Below are 17,312 nucleotides of genomic sequence, written 5' to 3'. Positions count from 1 at the left end.
GTCTGCAAAACTTCAGCATTTCTCCCAATATTAAAACTTCAGTGTTTGATATCTATACCGCTTGAAAACATCCTTAAAAATAAGGAGTTACCTTTTTTTGCTTTCCTTCCCCCTCCCCCCCCGAAGGAATAGATTCAATTGTGCATTTAAGTGCTTATGTAGGGCACGTGTTTGTTATTTGAGCATATAAAAACTTAATAAAAAACAGCCTCTGTTACCCTTTTAAAGTATTATGAAACTTATGAGTATCAAGGTAATATCTCCTAATAGGTGTTAATTACATTGAAATTTCCTCAGATTATACAAACATACTCATCATTACCTGCACACTAAAACAACTGTTATTCCTCATATCATATGACACTATCTCTAGTGCCGAACAAAATAATGAAAACAACAAAATAATCAGTTTTAGGGAAAGAAGAATCAGATACAGCAATTTATAGAAACGTATTCCTGAAGAAGGAGAAAATGGCCAAGTATCATGAATCATTATTAGTAACTGTAATGTAAAGGACAAAGACAATTTAGAAATAATCCATCAACTCATCAAGAATCTTGTTTCTCCTCCCTTGCACAAGAGCAGCCCTATCTGAAATTCATCCACCAAAACCTTATAAATAGAATTTTTGCTCCTGAAAAAAACATATCAAAGTCTTTTCATGTGATTCACAATAAAGCATATCATGATAAACTATATTTTCCATTGGAGACTATGAAGAAATTAATTTCACCCACAACCTATTATGATAAGGAGAGATGCAGCCATTTGATACAAATCTTCTCGTAAGCAATTCTATAACATTTCCAAAGAAAATCAGGATTCAAAACACCACCTTTGTAATCCCCCAAAGAGGTTAGAGAGCGTGCCATGAGAAATACGCTATAAACATGTGAAAGATTAATTACCACAACAAAAGAAAAAAAACCATTTATCACTGATCTGTAGCCTAATGGACTGGGAGTGGCAAAGGAGTCATAAGAGGCAAAATTTTCTGTTAAGATTAAGGCATGCACTGCTAACAGCAAAATTTATGATGGACCTTTTCAAATAATTTGTGGAAAATTTCGATGCAGACACAACACGGATAGATTCTTTTGTATGGATGCTTGAGACAGAAAAGTAACAGACCCAGATCATGTTCACTGAAGTCTGGGTTCATCACAGAAGAAACAGTTAAGGGGGTGGGAGGAAACCACTATTTTAAACTAACTACTTAAACTTCTCTAAACAGTTCATTTGTCTTTCAGTGATCATATGTAGACACAACATTCAAGTATTTTACTTGGGAGGGGAGGAGGGAAGAAAGTACACAGCATTCTTGTGCCAAGAACTGAATGAAAGCCAATGAAAGACTCAATACACCATTCCCTCTTCTTTACAATTTGAAATAGAGCACAGTTTAAAAAAAAATACTGACAGATTGTCATTTTACACTAAGAAACAGAGCAACACAGATCAAATTATTTAAAGAAAGAAAGAAACAATAACAACCACCAAGTAATCATAGCTACCTTTGAAAAAAGTGCCTAAAGGAGTTACCCAGAAATGAGGCAGTGAGGTCAGATACACTCTGGCAAAAGTATCACACACAAGTTAAGAACACACAAACAGTTCTAGAAACAGGCAATTTGGGTCATTTTCTGCAGGCTACACCAAACTAGCTTAACTTTGTTAAGCAAAGAAAAAAAAAAACTTTATACGTCAGTGTTAATTTGTTTTTAGTAGTGATGAAGGTCATAATTTTATGGAACTGTAGGATTTGAAGAGATGCTGAAGAGACACTTACTGCTCCACGCAGGGCCACCTGTGAGGACTTTCAACCCATCTTGCAAACTTAGCACTCCCCAGTGGAGAAGCTGGCTACCCAAGAAGGGCATTTTGAGAAACTAAGTGCGGAAAGACAGTTTAAGATTTCGATGCCCTCCTTTGTCATATACCAAGTTATACAATCCTCACGGAATAATGCTAATTCCAAAGACACACCCAGAAGCAGAAACCTATTTAAACAGCTTTTCAGACTGAAGGAAAGAACAGGTGAGATTAAACAGTCACCACAGAAGAGCAAGTCTGACTGCAGAGCTGCTGTGACATATGAAGGGACCCTCCTTTCTTTTCCTCAAAGCAAATTGAAATTGTATACAATCTTGACAGCTGCCATCTCTTTGCAGACAAGGCCACATCTTGGAGAATCTTCTATAGTTTCCTGATCATTATGGTCCTGGAGGCATTTGAGGAAGGAAAACGTTTGCCGTTATTCTCTGACGCACCCACTTATTAACATCTAGATCTAAAGTGCATTTGTGTTACAGTGAACAACAAAGGGAGGGGGAAAGTGGATATAGTAGAGTCAAACAGTTGGACGCTCCACTTCTGAAAAGGAAGGAAAGGAGGAGTTAGAAGTTGTAAAGTAATTATAACGCTAGAAAACTACTAGTGTCACCATATGAAAAGGCAGATCAGCATTTCCACAGCCACTAAAAGAGGTACTGTAAATTATCCAAATGATGCACTAAAAAGTTTAAGCTCAAAATCTGCTAATCCCTTTAGACTCAGCCTCTAACAACTTTGCAAGAGAAACTGCAGCTCCTTTTGACAGAAACAATAAATCATTCGCTCAAGCAGGGTATCTTACTGCAAATAGGCATGTAAGAAACTAAATCTGTCCCAGTTGGTTCAGCACTCTGTTTTAGAGGAGCTTATGATTACATTTTAGAAGAACTTTCTCATTTAAAAATTCCATCAGTTGTAAAGTTAAATCCAGAGATAAATTGGGCACTTAGAAATATTAGAGGCTTTTTCAATAGATGTTCTGGACATTGTACTACCTTTCATGTTATTCTAGAGGCTAGTTAAGCTCGTTGTTTGAAGTCCAAAAGCTTTTGGAGATGGATGTCTAGGGCTAAACTTAAATCTTTAAACACATTTCAAAAGGAAGATTCATTTTGAGAGCCAAACAGTCTTAGCGACCTACTTGCAAAGAGATATCTAAAATAAATTACTTTATCTGCCTCTACCAATGAAAGCCATTTAGAGAAAAAATTCCTAATACATCAGCTTGTTGTATTCATAGAAAGCAGCAATTTCTGCTTTGTCCTTTGTAAAATTGCAAAGGAAACCAATGTCTTAAATTCTTCATCTTGGGGAAGGAGGAGGAGGAGGAAGAGAGATGTAGAGATAAAATACTGACCTCATTTATTTGGACAGTAGATGAGAGAACAGCGATACATTTATTGACTTGCTGTTCCAGTAATTAACATACTGCTTTCAGCCTTAGATTTTTCACCAAGAGACTGAGTCGTTTAAGGCAGTCTTTGAAAAGTCACTTCTCAGAGATGCCACCTTATAACAAAGCAAAAGCACTATTTCTTCACTTCTGTTTTAACTGGAAATGCACAAGCCAATTCCACGAAGACTTTGGGACATATCTTCTGACACGTCAGAGTTCTGCACAACACAGCATGGAACAAAAATCACGTGTACTTGCTTCTACTAGCAAATAGGCTGCAATAGCCTACTAGCATAGGAAACAATCACCATTTTAAACATAGAGACTTCAGATCTGTGTCCTTCGTCAGAAATCTCATTCCCTTTTATGATGCATCCCTATGTGGCTAGCAAGTTAACAAACAATTCCCTAGCAAGCAAGAGAGGTTAAACGCAAAACATGGGGTCCCAAAAATTGAGATCCCTTTTCCATGAAGTTCTATCATGCTTAACAAGACAGTAGCTGATTCAGTTCCTAGGAGATCCACTCGCTGTCAGCCACAAAAACAACTGCAGTTCAAACAGCAAAAAGTAAAAGATTATGTTCTTTATGTCTTATGGACTTTCCACAGGAGACATCCATCAATCCCAATCAGCACATAGGAACTAAGCAGTCAGGTGCTCATGCTCTGCGATATGGAATTCACCAACTCGTTGTCAAGGAAGCAATAGTATCCTTGGTATTTCAGAAGTCCAAACACAGATAAAATCTATTGGCCCTGGGAAATGGGCCAAATTCTGCACTCCTCTGTTAAACCAGAGTCAGTTACTCAACCAGCGTGAAACAGACTCCTCTGACCAAGGAGGCTGTGCTCATTAATACCAGCTAGTTTTTTGTGACCTTGTGACAAGTGGCATCTCAGAAGGCAGGAGAGGAGTCATTAGGGTCTACATGAAAACAAACTGGACTTCAAGCTCATAACTCCCTAGTTTTTTCAGCAGTTACCCAGGAAATTCACTTTTATTCAAGATATCAGCAGAGATATCTGACCTTTATTCCTTGCTAAGAGCAGATAATTAACCCATGAAAACAGTACTCAAGCTGAAGAAGAAAGAAAACAAGACCACTAACTGGGAACTAATACGCTCCCTGGACAGTAGAACACACTACCTCAGTTAACCGTTACAAAGAAGATGGGAGAGGAGGAGGGGAGAGGAGGAGAGGAGAGGAGCATTAAGTCACAGTAGAGGACCTGACCTTGAAGAGATCCTCCACATGGGGCTGGATTCAGACCACATGAAAAACTCTCGATTAGAACATAAAGGCATTGCGTTTTTCTTTCCCTTCCCCCAAGTTTCAAAGGAATAGAAGAGGCAACAAGGATGATAAACACAATGGGACCTGTGGAACCCATTGCCATAAAGTGGTATGAGGGCCAAATACAAATAGGGATTTCCAAATTAGACAAACAGCCAGTTAAAACAAATCCATCACAGCTGTTAAACACAGATGCTGAGCCATTTCTGGCCTGGAAAGTTCCACAGACTGCTGGGAGCAGGGAAGGTTCCCCCCCCCCCCCCCCGCCAAATAGAAAAGTGTTCCTGTATTTTGTCTTTATTATTCCTATCCACAGCCATCTATTTCTGGGAGAACTAGGATATTGGGACATAAACAAATATTCTCATATTTCAATGGATAACCACTCATTACTGCTATTTGGATTAAAAAAAAAAAAAGCATACCCTCTCATACTGCACCATGTGACAATTTACTTCAGAATATACCACACAGTGTTTCAGAAACATATGTTAAAGGAGCATGCATTTTAAATTTCAGGTAACTACATTCCATAGAATGAGTGTGAAAATGCTATTCAAATCCAATACAATTCAGATGAACTGTATAAGAGAGTTTTTTTTCCCCCCCCCTCCTCCCTCCGACACATTTTAATCATATCCTCAGTATGTAACATCAAAATAAAAACCTTTCCTTATGGGCTGGCAAGACCATTTGTAATTAATTACATCTCAGTGTTTTTATGTTGGTCTTTCTACTTGCAATTTTACAGTTACTAAGAACTAAATGCATGTTCTTTAACCAAAAAACACAAAACCTTTTCGTTGAATGTTGTAATACGTTTATATTTTGACCAGATGAACTATAATAGAGTTTAATAAAGCTGTAAGCTCAGGTAGATTAACCTTGTAATGTTATAAGGAGGAAAGAGTGAATAGTGTGTGGTAGGAAAGAAAAAGAATAAGGATGAAATTAAATAGTTGTTGCCACTCATTGATCACGGCTTCTAGTTTGGTTGTATTTGAGATTAGTGTATAATTTCAAAGTGATCAATACAACGTAACTACATTTCAATGAAAGACAAAAGTAATTAGAAGAGTCCTCAAAGTCCTCTCAAATGTCATCTATAAAGAAGCCTAGTAGTACGCTCACCCCTCCTCCTACTGGATTCAAAAGTATTTCAAAGGGAAGGAAGAAGGGTGAGAGAAGCAGAAATTCTTTCAACCATCAGTATTTCTTAAGAGATAAACAGTGAAACTAGCAGAATTTCTTCCTCTCCAGGTTCTGCAAGATTTTACTTTGCAGATAGTAGATGTCAGAGTGACAGTGAACATCTCTAGGCATCTCATCACTGCAGATTAGTCCAGCCTCTGAATACACTGGCTTAGAGAGAGGTGCTGGCAGGTGCAGCTGACAGCTCCAGAGTGACCCCCGTGAACATATCAGTGATAGCAGAGGAGCAGTGGTCACTGTTTTGGCTCATATGTGGAAGCCTTGCCCAGTTTACCTGAAGTTTAGGAAACTTGGGTTCAAGTCTGTGCTCTGGGATAGACTGACTTTGACCAAGTCACTTTGGAGCAACCTTAATCCACAAAGAGGGTACCTGTGTCCAAAAGGCCTGTCACCAAAACCTTTGCAGGTGCTTATATGACTAACTGTTCTCAGGCAAGTCTTCTACCCCAGGTCCTCACATTTGTTAGCCTTAAGCAGAAAAATTGCGTGTCTTGCACTGAAACCCACCAGAATTTCTAAGTAACAGATTTCTTCCCCCACATCACTTCCGCAACTGCAGTGTTTTACCATGCCTATCTACACCATATTTGCCAACCAGAGGCCACATACACAGCAGTTGTAGCTTCTGAGGCAGCTCTACACTCCATTTCTCTAATAAAAACGTATTCAGGTAGCTAGCTGTCTATGCCAGAAGTAATAAGCCATGGGGAAGAGAAGGGCTTGAATAAATCCCTATCATTAACATCTCCTATTATCCACCCTAGATAGCTCTTCTGACTACTACAAAGCCTTCTCTGAAGTTCTCTCCTCATGCAAGGCTAAGAAGTCTTCCTACTAGGCCAAGGGCTGTAAATTCACCTAGAAGCCAAGCATTGCAACACACAGCAGCACACTTGCTTTTGTAGCTAATTAGGGAACGACTCCATGCCACAGCCTCCCAGAAGCAGGGAAAGATTTTGTCCTCCTAAACTCCACCCACAAAAGCCACTGACAACTCAACCAGCTGTTTCATTCATTCAAAAAAAAAAAAAAAGTTTTCAATGGCTGGAAGCACCGTTGCTTTTCAGGCTATGGCTATGTGAAGACGTCACCTGGTTGTTTAGGAGATTCATGCCTCAATTACAAACGTGGTGGTGACTATGACAAAATAACTTCCCCCCTTCTTAATTTTATTAGTCCTATAAAGCCAGCACTGCACTGAACAGCCAGGTTTGAGTTCTGTCTTCTCATAATAAAGAGAACTGTTTGCTAAGTTGTGTTTTGTTACACCTGCACAGCCCGTTGAAAAGTTAGGTGTAAACAGAAGTTGTAATTTCCCCTGCTGTTGCTGATACATGGAAAGGTGAAAAACCTAGCTTGAGCTAAAGCCCTAGCTGAAAGCAGAAGGCTGCCAGCTAGAAAAACAAAAATATCCTTTTACTACTAACCTGAGTACGTGTGATCTGAAAAAAATCACTAAGACACAATAAATATGGAACCCCACAAAGACTTTTTTCATAGTCAGTTTTCAGAGGAGAGCTGCAATTCTGTAATGAACATGCATTAAATCCCCAACAAAAAAAGTTAATTAAGAAAATGAGTTTTTTTTTTTTTTTTTTTTAACTCATAAAACTACTGTTCTTAGCTGAAGAATACAGTATATACAGTAAACAGCTTGGCAGGAAAGGTTTAGTGTGGTTCTGTTGATATGGATGACAGAGCTCTGTTCCAGTGGAACTTAAAACAAATTCAGACACTCAATAAAAGGAAATAAACTGGGGAGGGAGGCAGGCAGCACATGAAATGGGAGATCATAAAAAGCCAGAGCATAGATGTGGAGAAACAGCACAAAATCCTCAGGGAAAAGGCAGGGGGGAAGACAGGGGGGGTGGGGGGGGAAGCTCAGATATCTGCTATTAAAATGAGTAATAAGTGTATTCTTCCTCCCATCTCATATTGCAGCAAATTTTAGTAGAAGTAAAATGCCATATGGTTTCTTTTATGAGTAAATGGAAATAAAAAATTGTAAAGAATGGAAGGCTTTCATTTTGGTCACAAAGATTAAGAGGGAGATTTTGAAACCATATTTCAAACATTCTAGTAACCATAAGATTCCAAATTTTCAAATCCAAAAGAGAAACAGTATTCTGAAAAAGGGGGCAGCAAATAAGGTATCAAAGAGGTAACAATAAATAAAAATACTGAAGAGAATACTGTTTGTTCAACAGACAAAAAAATATGCATAAGGTGTGACATAGAAACAACATATATGGAAAGAAAGTTATAGATGAAAAGACTCTTTGTCACAAGTAGAGAAACAAGAAAGGAGAAAAAAAAATCAAACAGAATGGTCTACTTGTATCATTAAGTGAGGAGAAAAAGCACACCTCTTAAAAAAACAACAACAAAAACTTAGCCTTCACAGTGGCTTATAATTGTGGCGGGGGGGGAGTGGTAAGTTTACCAAAGCAAACAAAAAAAAGAAAGTGGGATACCTCAGAGTTACTGCCTATAGAAACGTTAGGTTCATAAAAACTTTCTTATTTTAAGAATGTGAACGCAACACTTGCAGCACGAGTGGCTTATGCTTCCTTGTTAACCCCAGGCGGAGCAAGGAAGGGAGTTTTGCGGGCCTTCAGCTTTGCTCTTCCTAGGGCAAACTAGCAGGAGGAACCTGGCCCATGGCCCATCTGTAAGGCTCCTGGGCACTAGCGGGAGCGAGCCACTTCCTGCGGCGTCACTGACCAACCCCTCACCTACGGGCAATCAGTACTTGCGCTCTGCAGCGCAAGCGACAGGATTCTTGAAAATATGGTAGCCTCAGTATTTAATAAAGCTTCTTTACTAATACCTCCTTTCCAACTAATAAATAAAGCTGGCTGTGATCTGTAGCCTATTTAACAGGCAAAGATCGAGTTTCCCTTGGGTATCGTAATACTGGGGTGGAACACAGGGAATGAATTCTTTGGGAACAAAATTCCATCACCAGAACTAAGTTTTGTTTCTTATGACCACAGAGCACCAGAGGAGCCAGGATAAGCCAATAACCTGCAAACATCATAAGCTAAGAACATGACAATACATTTATGCTTATAGCACACAGGAAGTGTGGTATCCTTATCGTTAGATCAAGGGGTCCCATTGACCAGCACACCTGGAAAAGCAAAGATTTGGGGCACGCAATATACAAACGACTGAATACTAAACTTCTGCCAAACAGCATACTCAAAGGCCCACAACTCAGGGAGCCTTAGGTGAGAGACCCAAGCTCACCACTCAGACAGGGTTCAGAGCAATCCCCTCAAAGCTCTTTCTCCACACCAAAAGCACCATCTTTTTCACTCAAAAGTTACAACCAGAACACAGGCAGTACATGGAAGACATCCGCTTACTCCTCTTTGCTTTATCTAACCATGCAATAGTGACACAAATGAAAATGAGTAAGCAAGAGAAGCAAAATCTCAGTTAACACAGGGAGTGGAGACTAGTATCCCTTCCTCCCCCACCAAGCAAACAATTTTTGTGTTATTTATTTTTCCTTTACTCAGTTCATAAAACACAAAGCTGCTTACCTGTTTGCAGATGGAGAAGCTGCTGTTTGCTCTTGCACAATGTGTTCTCTTCCAGTTAATCCAACAGGAGTGGGACTGAACCTAGCAGCTGCTCCCTGAGAACTGCCTGCTATTAGGCCCCAGCAGCCCACCTGTGGCTAATTTAAAGCCTCGACTACAACAAAAATCTGGTGGGGGAAACAGAGGTATCATGGGTTATTTAGTGCTGAGCTGAAACTTTGCGGGAGAAAGCTTAGTGTTTGCTTCAGGGTGGAAGGAGGAAACAATTCTCCTATATTAAAAAACAAGCCCCTCTTCCCACATCTCTTCAAATTTCAGGAAAAGATCAGTCTCTGAATGCGTTCAACACTAAGAGGAAACTATAGGTCTCTTCATTTAGCTGTTTTCTTTTCCTTCCCCTCAGTCTTCATCCTTTGTTTATAGTTTTCTCCCTGAATTTCTTCATCTCTTAGCCTGCACTTCTTATTTATTCAGTCAGGAATATCAACCATCTATATAATTGCAATTTCCTCAAAAGAAATAAGCTTCAGTCAAAATCTAAAGGCATATTTTAGACCTGAGTGAGATGCATAGTTTATTCTAATAAATTAGGCCCCATATCCAAGAACTGTTGGTGTTTTACCACAGTGTATTTTTGCAATTGTCTTTTGCAAAATGAATATTTGCTTATGAGCTGGCTGGCAAAACTGCTTGTCCATGTACTCCTGAGTCACGAGTCACGGCAACTACTGCTGCATCAGATCAACCGAGCCCACATTTCTAGCCTTTTCCAGTGACAGGCATTAGGTGCTTTGGAGGACAAACCTTGGAATAAACAGCTATGAAACTGCATTTCCCTATTTAGAGGTTCTTTGCAATCCTTGCTGGTCGGAAATTGCCTAATTCCAAATCAATAGATATGCAGTGACTGATCACTCATGTTTCAGGTTTGCATTGTTTTGGGCCCAAATAATCTCTCTGCGGTAATTACAGAGTATGTTCCATGGTGTTGGTTTGTCATGGAGGTATTTAAGGATGCTTGTGGGGAGCGTCTGAATGCCAGGGCTTCTTCAAATACGCATTTTAACATACGTTCAGGTCCTACAAGAAATGTTCTGGCAAACAATATATTCCTCAGGCAAATATTCACAGAAAGTCATGAGTACCGTAGATGTGAATTAAAAATTCTTGTGTTGTGGTATTTTCACACGCTGTTGCTTGTAATTGCAGGCTGTTTGACTCCTCTGCAGAGAGAGAGCATGCAGTCAATCTCACCTAAGTCTTATTGTGAGCACTTAGTAACAGAAAAACCTTTGACTGGTCTTTCAAATAGGTGAGCTCAGTCCGCAGACTGGATGCATATAAAGCCTTCCCACTAGACTCTTCCCCTCCCACACATGCCTGAGCCCAGCTGTGGACTTACTTGATTCTCAGGGTCTCTCATGCATCTTCCTTCTCAATACCAAGATTATGATTATACTGGATATTGTCTCGTCTAGTCTATTAAAATGTATATTACATTACAAAAAGATTTTCAGCATCCAGAACTGTCAGTCCGGCACCTTTCAGCTCCTACTGACACTAGTGTGAGTCTCCCATATGTAGGGAGCTGAATATCTGAGCAGGAATTGGTGATATAGAGCTAAGAGGAGAATTTTGCCTTTAGTCATGGCTAGCATGCAAGCAAGTTGAGCAAAATTTTTCTCCAGTCTGTTCTCTGATACCCTGAAGACAGAGCATTTCATTCTCTTCAAGAAACTTGCTATGTGCTGCACTGGAAAAAAAATCAGGGATAATTAAAGAAGACATCTATTGTCCAAACTTTTGACAGAAGCATCTTTGATAAATAATTCATCTTAGCAATCTTGAGAGGTATGAAGGAGATGGCAAATGAGGTGCTCCTCTTCAGCATGCAGGTCTTCCTTGGCCTCTGGAAGCGTGACTGACCTCCTATGGCACAAGCAACCCATAGTATCCTAGAGGGGGGTAAAGAGAAAATAGTTTTAACAAATTTGTCAAGGAATCTATCAAGTTAGGTATGTGCTATAATAATTAAATACTTGCATACTTCACAGCAGACACTATTATGCAATTCATGAAGTATCAGATGGCTTCCCATAATAGATTCAGAGAAGAAAAGAAAAAGTCTCAGACTGAGCTCACCCATCGCAACCAAAAAGCAATGCAACACATTAATAAGAGTTTGCACAGTGTGTGTCCTTCATGCAGGATGCAGTGACAAATATCCATGCAATTACAAACTACATGACATTACACTGTTTAGACCTCAGGGAGCATCCTGCCAATTTTCTGTCTATCATTTATTTTTAGAGCTAGTTGCGTATACACTTAGAGTGCTCTTAGCAGAAGGTCACAGTCAGTGAAGTTTCAGCACCAAACACTTTCCTATCTTTGGTTTTGAATAGTTTGATTTAAAGGGTTTTGTTGTGCTTCTTTTCAGGAGTTCTCTCCATGAGAATCAGGAGTTGAAGGAGCTGAGACTTCCAGCAGTAGGATTCTTCTGCTTTCTCCAAGTTATTCTTATACATACCAACTGTAACATCTGCAGTAAAAGTTTTGCTCTTTTTAACCTTACATCATGCTTCCTGGAGCTCTCTTGTTCCCTATGCTAGAAGATGCCTATTACAAACAAATGTGTAAAGAAATGCTTTTATCCCTTCTCATAGGTTTAACAAGTAACAATGAACCTTGGAAAATCATACAATTAACATTTTAAATAGAAACTAATCTTTGTAAATCAGGGCTAGTAAATGAAGTGAAATTCTGCATAAGGAAACATGGACCAAACGTGTATAAATATAACATATAAATTACATGTGTGTTTACTGCTTTGGACTAGATTAACCTATATGAAAATTCTTTATATAAGGGGATTAAAAAAGATCATTTCTTTGTTGAATGTATTTGAGCTGACCTCAAGCAAAAAAAGTATTTGAAACTGGTTTTGCTATGTTAACGCATTAATCTGGAAATGAAAAGCACTCTGTGCTGAGGAAGCGCTCCCACATGGTTTAAATTTGATAAATTCAAAATAGTAATAGGACAGTTCACCAAGAAAGGTGAGACAAACATAAACAGAGGGATACGAGTCTGGCCCACAGCAAAGTACTCCTTGTTCATGCTCTGAGAACCTGAAAAATAGTTTTCACAGTTTTGTTTTTCCATTTATGTATTATATGGGTCAATTACATTAAACTTTAGACATTTCCCCATCTACTTGACAGCTATCATTCACTTAACATCAATATTGATTTTTTGGTCTCAGCTTATCAGAGCTCAACTGAGAGACTATTAAAATGTCCAGCTGACTCTGCCAAAGGAAAGTCCCACATGGATCCTGTTACATTGCCATTATTTTAATGAGTGAGAAGTATTTTTATAAATGTTTTCACTTCCCTTTCACCTCTGACAAAAGAAAAATCAAGAGCTGAATCACGCTTACCTGAATCCCTCGTACACCAGCAAGAGTAGGGTTGCCTAGGATCACTCACAAGAAGATTTAATTAGCATACATTTAAGGTTACCAAACTGATGTAAAAGAAGCAAGAGAGGAAGAAAACTACTCAGTTCTGTGCAGAAGACGTTATGTACGTGCATGTGTGTCAAAACAAAATCTTTAATGATGCGTTTTGACTTGGAAAAAGGTGGGGCTTAGTAATGTTTTTACATTTTTTTTATCCCATGTTTGTGCTCTTCTTTTGGTATTTAGGCTGAAAAAACATGCATAATGTTCATGTTGCAGAAGTATTTAATACTTAACATATTGGTATTTTGGGGCATAAAGTATTATAGTTTGTTTTTGAAGAGTCTTCAGCACACCGGCTCTTGTCTCCCTTCAGTAACTTTCTACAAATCCTGTTTAAATGCGTGTTAAGCCTGGAGACTCTTGAGGTCTTCCTCAACAATAACCACTCTTTTGCTTCTTTAATCTTTTTTTGATTGCAAGTAGTGCACCTTATCCTTAAAAGTCCAAACAGAACTGTGTATTTTGCTTAAAGACCATAATCCATTTCAGTTTGCGTTTACTTACTGCCTGAACTGGCCCATTACTAAGGTTGCGTTATACAAAGAACAAAGCCTGCTGTGCCCCCTGCTAAATAGCTAGGTGATTACACACAGTCAGTAATCAAAATTAATGTTAAGGAAACGTTCAAGGCTATTAATAAAAAGGCCAGAAATAAGAATACCATTTATTCTGAAGTTTTTGGAATGTTACCATCTTACCGAACACATCAGAGCAACAAAGAGCTGTTACTGCACACCATTTAAATCTTGTCATTTGTCCTTTGAAGAAAGGATGGCTAAACTCAGTTACATAAAATACAAGTGGACTGGAATTGTTGTTTACGAGTCAAACCGCAGAAGATCTGAGAAATGAGAAGAAAACTTTTAAAGAATGATTTGTTAATGCTAGTCTTCCACAAAATAACTTCTGCAATTTGTCTTCTCTCAATCCTATATGGTATATGTGATTCAGATAGAAGTTTCATTTGTTTGGACATCTACATCTAGAGATAACCATTTGGAAAAGCAGCAGGAAATATATTTGTCCAAAATAAACTAAATGAGAAAAGTCCACCTTTCTTATGATCATGATGAGAATGCTTCTATACAGTTTTATATAGTCTTCATGTTAGTGAAAGAAGATATTCTAAATTAAAATGAAATTATTTTACCAAGAAGCGTACCTTTCTACCCTTACAAGGCTGTCCAATAAGCTGAAGAGCTGAACGTTAACGTTATGGACATTGTTGAGGAAATAATTGCTTCCTCCAGTAAATGTTATATTACGACTCCTATACAATGCAACACAATTTAGTTTTATAATGCATTTTCTCAGAAATACCTCACTATTCACAGAAGTTATGTTACACCAAAACATTCTATTGTGGATTGTTTTAATGAAAGGAAAGCAGTATAAATGGAGACAGAAGAAAAAATGAGGTAAAAAAGTTTATGTGCTAATACTAACTGTATTAGGCTCATATTCATGATGGGAACTGGCAAGGAACAGAAACTTGCTTATTGCAGACAGCACGAGAAATCTAAACTTTCCTAAGACATTGTTAAGATGGATGTAAGGCAAAGAAGTGCTTGGACTGTTGGGGTGAGAAGGGGGAGCTACTGCAAACAGCTGGGAGAAGAGTGCCATAGGATGAATTTTAAACAGGAGGAGGCAATGCTGGACTGATGGATGGCTGAAATTAGGAAACAAATATGATACAGTGAGAAATCAGAGTGCTATGTGGGATGTGAAAAGTCTTGAAGACAGGGAGACTGTTTTGTGAATAGAAGAATGCAGAATGTGAATAAATAGGTACATCTTTCAGGATCATAGTTATGTGAAATAGTGTACTGTATTATTGTCAAAGATTTCTTTACAGACAAAATATTCTATGAGAAAATGAAAGTTTATAGGAGACTCCTTTGCTGGCTGGTAAGTGCATACTGAAGACAAGGACACTGGGAGCATAGGAAGTTACAAAAATATAAATTTCACCAAGCAACTGCTATTGTAATTGCAAAGATGCTTCTGGTTCCTGGACAAAAGTGGTCTTCGCTTCATTCTTCTGTTTTTTTCTCTCCTCTCCTCCCTTTCCCTCCCTCCTCTCTTTTTTTCTAGCTTGACTCAGTTTTTTTCTGAACTGAAACTAAAACAAAATTTGCTGCAACAGTGAAGCTCTGATTTTTGGCCAGCTCCATAGGCAGAGGCAGCGCTAAGGCTCAACAACGAAGGCATGGAGTGATGTCCGAGCAACTCTCAAGAGCAGGATGTGCAGTTTTACCGCTGATCTTGAATCATGAGACACCCATTGATTCTTCAAAACTGTGCTGAGGGCAAATGACCTGTAATACTACATTATGCCATGATTGCATGTTGATGCCATTTCCTGAAGTGATGTGATGACACTGTTATGGGCCCATTAACCCATCTGTCACTTTCCGCATGTCTCAGTCAAACTGATAAGAGGATTGTGTAAACATGACTTTGGGCAATGCAAACCCAGCGTTTTGGATCTGACATATAAGGCAATTGGTACTGAAAAGAGGGACTGATATGGTATAGACACATATTTGAAAACATGGCTCTTGCTAGAGGACATCTAAATAAAAGGTTTGTCATCTCTCTCAAGCAACTTGAGATTACGGTGAAGAAACTCCAAAGTTCCTTGTGATTTTTTAATGTTAACCTTCATATATTATATAGAGTTTAGAAAGAACCAAGCATCACAAAAAAAAAAAATCCTGTAAGGTTTAATCATAAAAATAGACACATTTTTGTCATCAACAGGTAGATCTGAAAATACTGCCTGTGCTTTTCACTGATAGTTTTGAAAAATAATTACATTACAGAACAAAGTAACAGCATTAGATAATGTAATATGTAATTACATATGTAATTATGTAATAGATATATGTAATGCAATGTAAATATGCAATGTAATAGATAATAGTATTGTTCTTGTCTCAGCCAAATTTTCTATTTCCATTAATGTGAATTCTGCTGGACTGAGGACTGTAAAGTCTGGGTAAACACAGCTATGTGTTTCAGAATCATCCTTTCCTTTCATATTTCTTTAAAAAGATGGGATGCATAATTTACACGGGTTTTCTCTTACCTCCTCTTTAAGATATGATATGCATCTACCATATAACTGAATCTCAAAAGATATGACAACTACAATTGTAAGATTATCTTCTTCTTTCCATATCTAAATAAATAAAGACATAAAAATCCAAATACTAGGTACAGATTATTGCAGCCTAAAGAAAACAAGAATTAAATCTCTCTCTGCAAATTTTCCCCCTTCTTTCTTACCTTTTATTCTTAATTCACTAAAGTACACATGGAATGCAAATTTATGCTCTCCTCTAACAGACTTTGGTCCATTGAAGTATTGCTCATCTTGCAATGTAAATAACAAATAGCTACCGACCAGCTTCATGGAGATGAAGAAAACATAGAACATTTTCTAGAGTTCAGAAAAATGCCAGGGAATACCTGCTAGAATACCGGAATTCAAGACTAGAATGTAGAAGTAACTAGTAATTAGAATTAGCAAATAGAAGAACTGAGGACGGGTAACAGACACAAGACTGAAAACACATTTTCATACTGCAATGTGTTCAGTAAGCATTCCTCCTCTTTCCAAAATGTTATCATTCCACTGATAAAAGGACTGAAGCTATGTTAAATTCTAGACCATTTCAGGATATGTGGATGGAAAAGCCAGTAGTTGTTTAAGAAATAGTAACTAGAAGCTAAAAATATAAACTAGAAGTCACAGAGTCCACAAAGATACTTGTTTTGTAACATTTTTTTTTCCCCCAGCCTCTATTCAATCTCTCTCTGTGTTCCACAGCTACTCCTCCCTCAAGATTTTATGCTATCTTTCCTTTTATTCTAAACGCTAAACCTTTTCATGTGTTCATTTTGTTGCCTGAATAATGTTTCAGTAGGATCAGTTCCACCATCCAGAACAGAACGTGTGCCAAACACCACTGCAGGCATAAAGAAGACAGTAGGTCAGAGGCAGCTTAAACCATCATTGACACCGTATTCGACTCTGTAAACCGAAATAGTGAGCCTATTTACTCTCTGGCCCAAAGACAGTTGTCTTGTCACAGCTGAAGGAGCAGCACGGGCAGGAACAAGCTGGTGAAGCAGGAAAAAGCAGAGGAGACGGACAGAAGAAATAAGGAATCTCAAGTTAGCACTGCTACAAAAAAAAAGTATGTGGACTTGGACCTTTGGTGCTTTTGCTCTCTAATGTGAAATCAGAGGAGAAAGTACAAGTTGTGGAGGGCTTGTGAACCAACAGCTTGCCTGCTTTTCAACTATATCAGTTGTCTAAAAAAAGTTATTACCTCCCCCTTTAAGCCTTATCTAACAAATAATATGTTCCATATGCCAAGTTTTCCTCCTTTTTTTTTTTTTTTAAGCAACTCAATCACCCAGGGATAAAGGAACGGCAACTGTGTTTATTCTATTTCCCTAAGTGTAATCTTTCTCCACAGCAGA

General features: G+C 38.3%; 1 long non-coding RNA gene across 1 annotated transcript; it reads right to left on the bottom strand.

Moving 5' to 3' along the window:
• Positions 1-549: 549 nt before the first annotated feature.
• Positions 550-14,578, bottom strand: LOC138067626 (uncharacterized). Its single transcript, XR_011141863.1, has 3 exons — positions 12,732-14,578; positions 9,290-11,244; positions 550-2,374 (listed from the first exon to the last, which is right to left on the bottom strand). It is a non-coding gene; the product is annotated as an uncharacterized lncRNA (long non-coding RNA).
• Between the last annotated feature and the right edge of the window lie 2,734 nt (positions 14,579-17,312).

The sequence above is a fragment of the Struthio camelus genome, chromosome 6 (assembly GCF_040807025.1).
Source record: "Struthio camelus isolate bStrCam1 chromosome 6, bStrCam1.hap1, whole genome shotgun sequence".
Lineage (NCBI taxonomy): Eukaryota > Metazoa > Chordata > Aves > Struthioniformes > Struthionidae > Struthio > Struthio camelus.
This window is presented reverse-complemented; position numbering and strand designations above follow the sequence as displayed.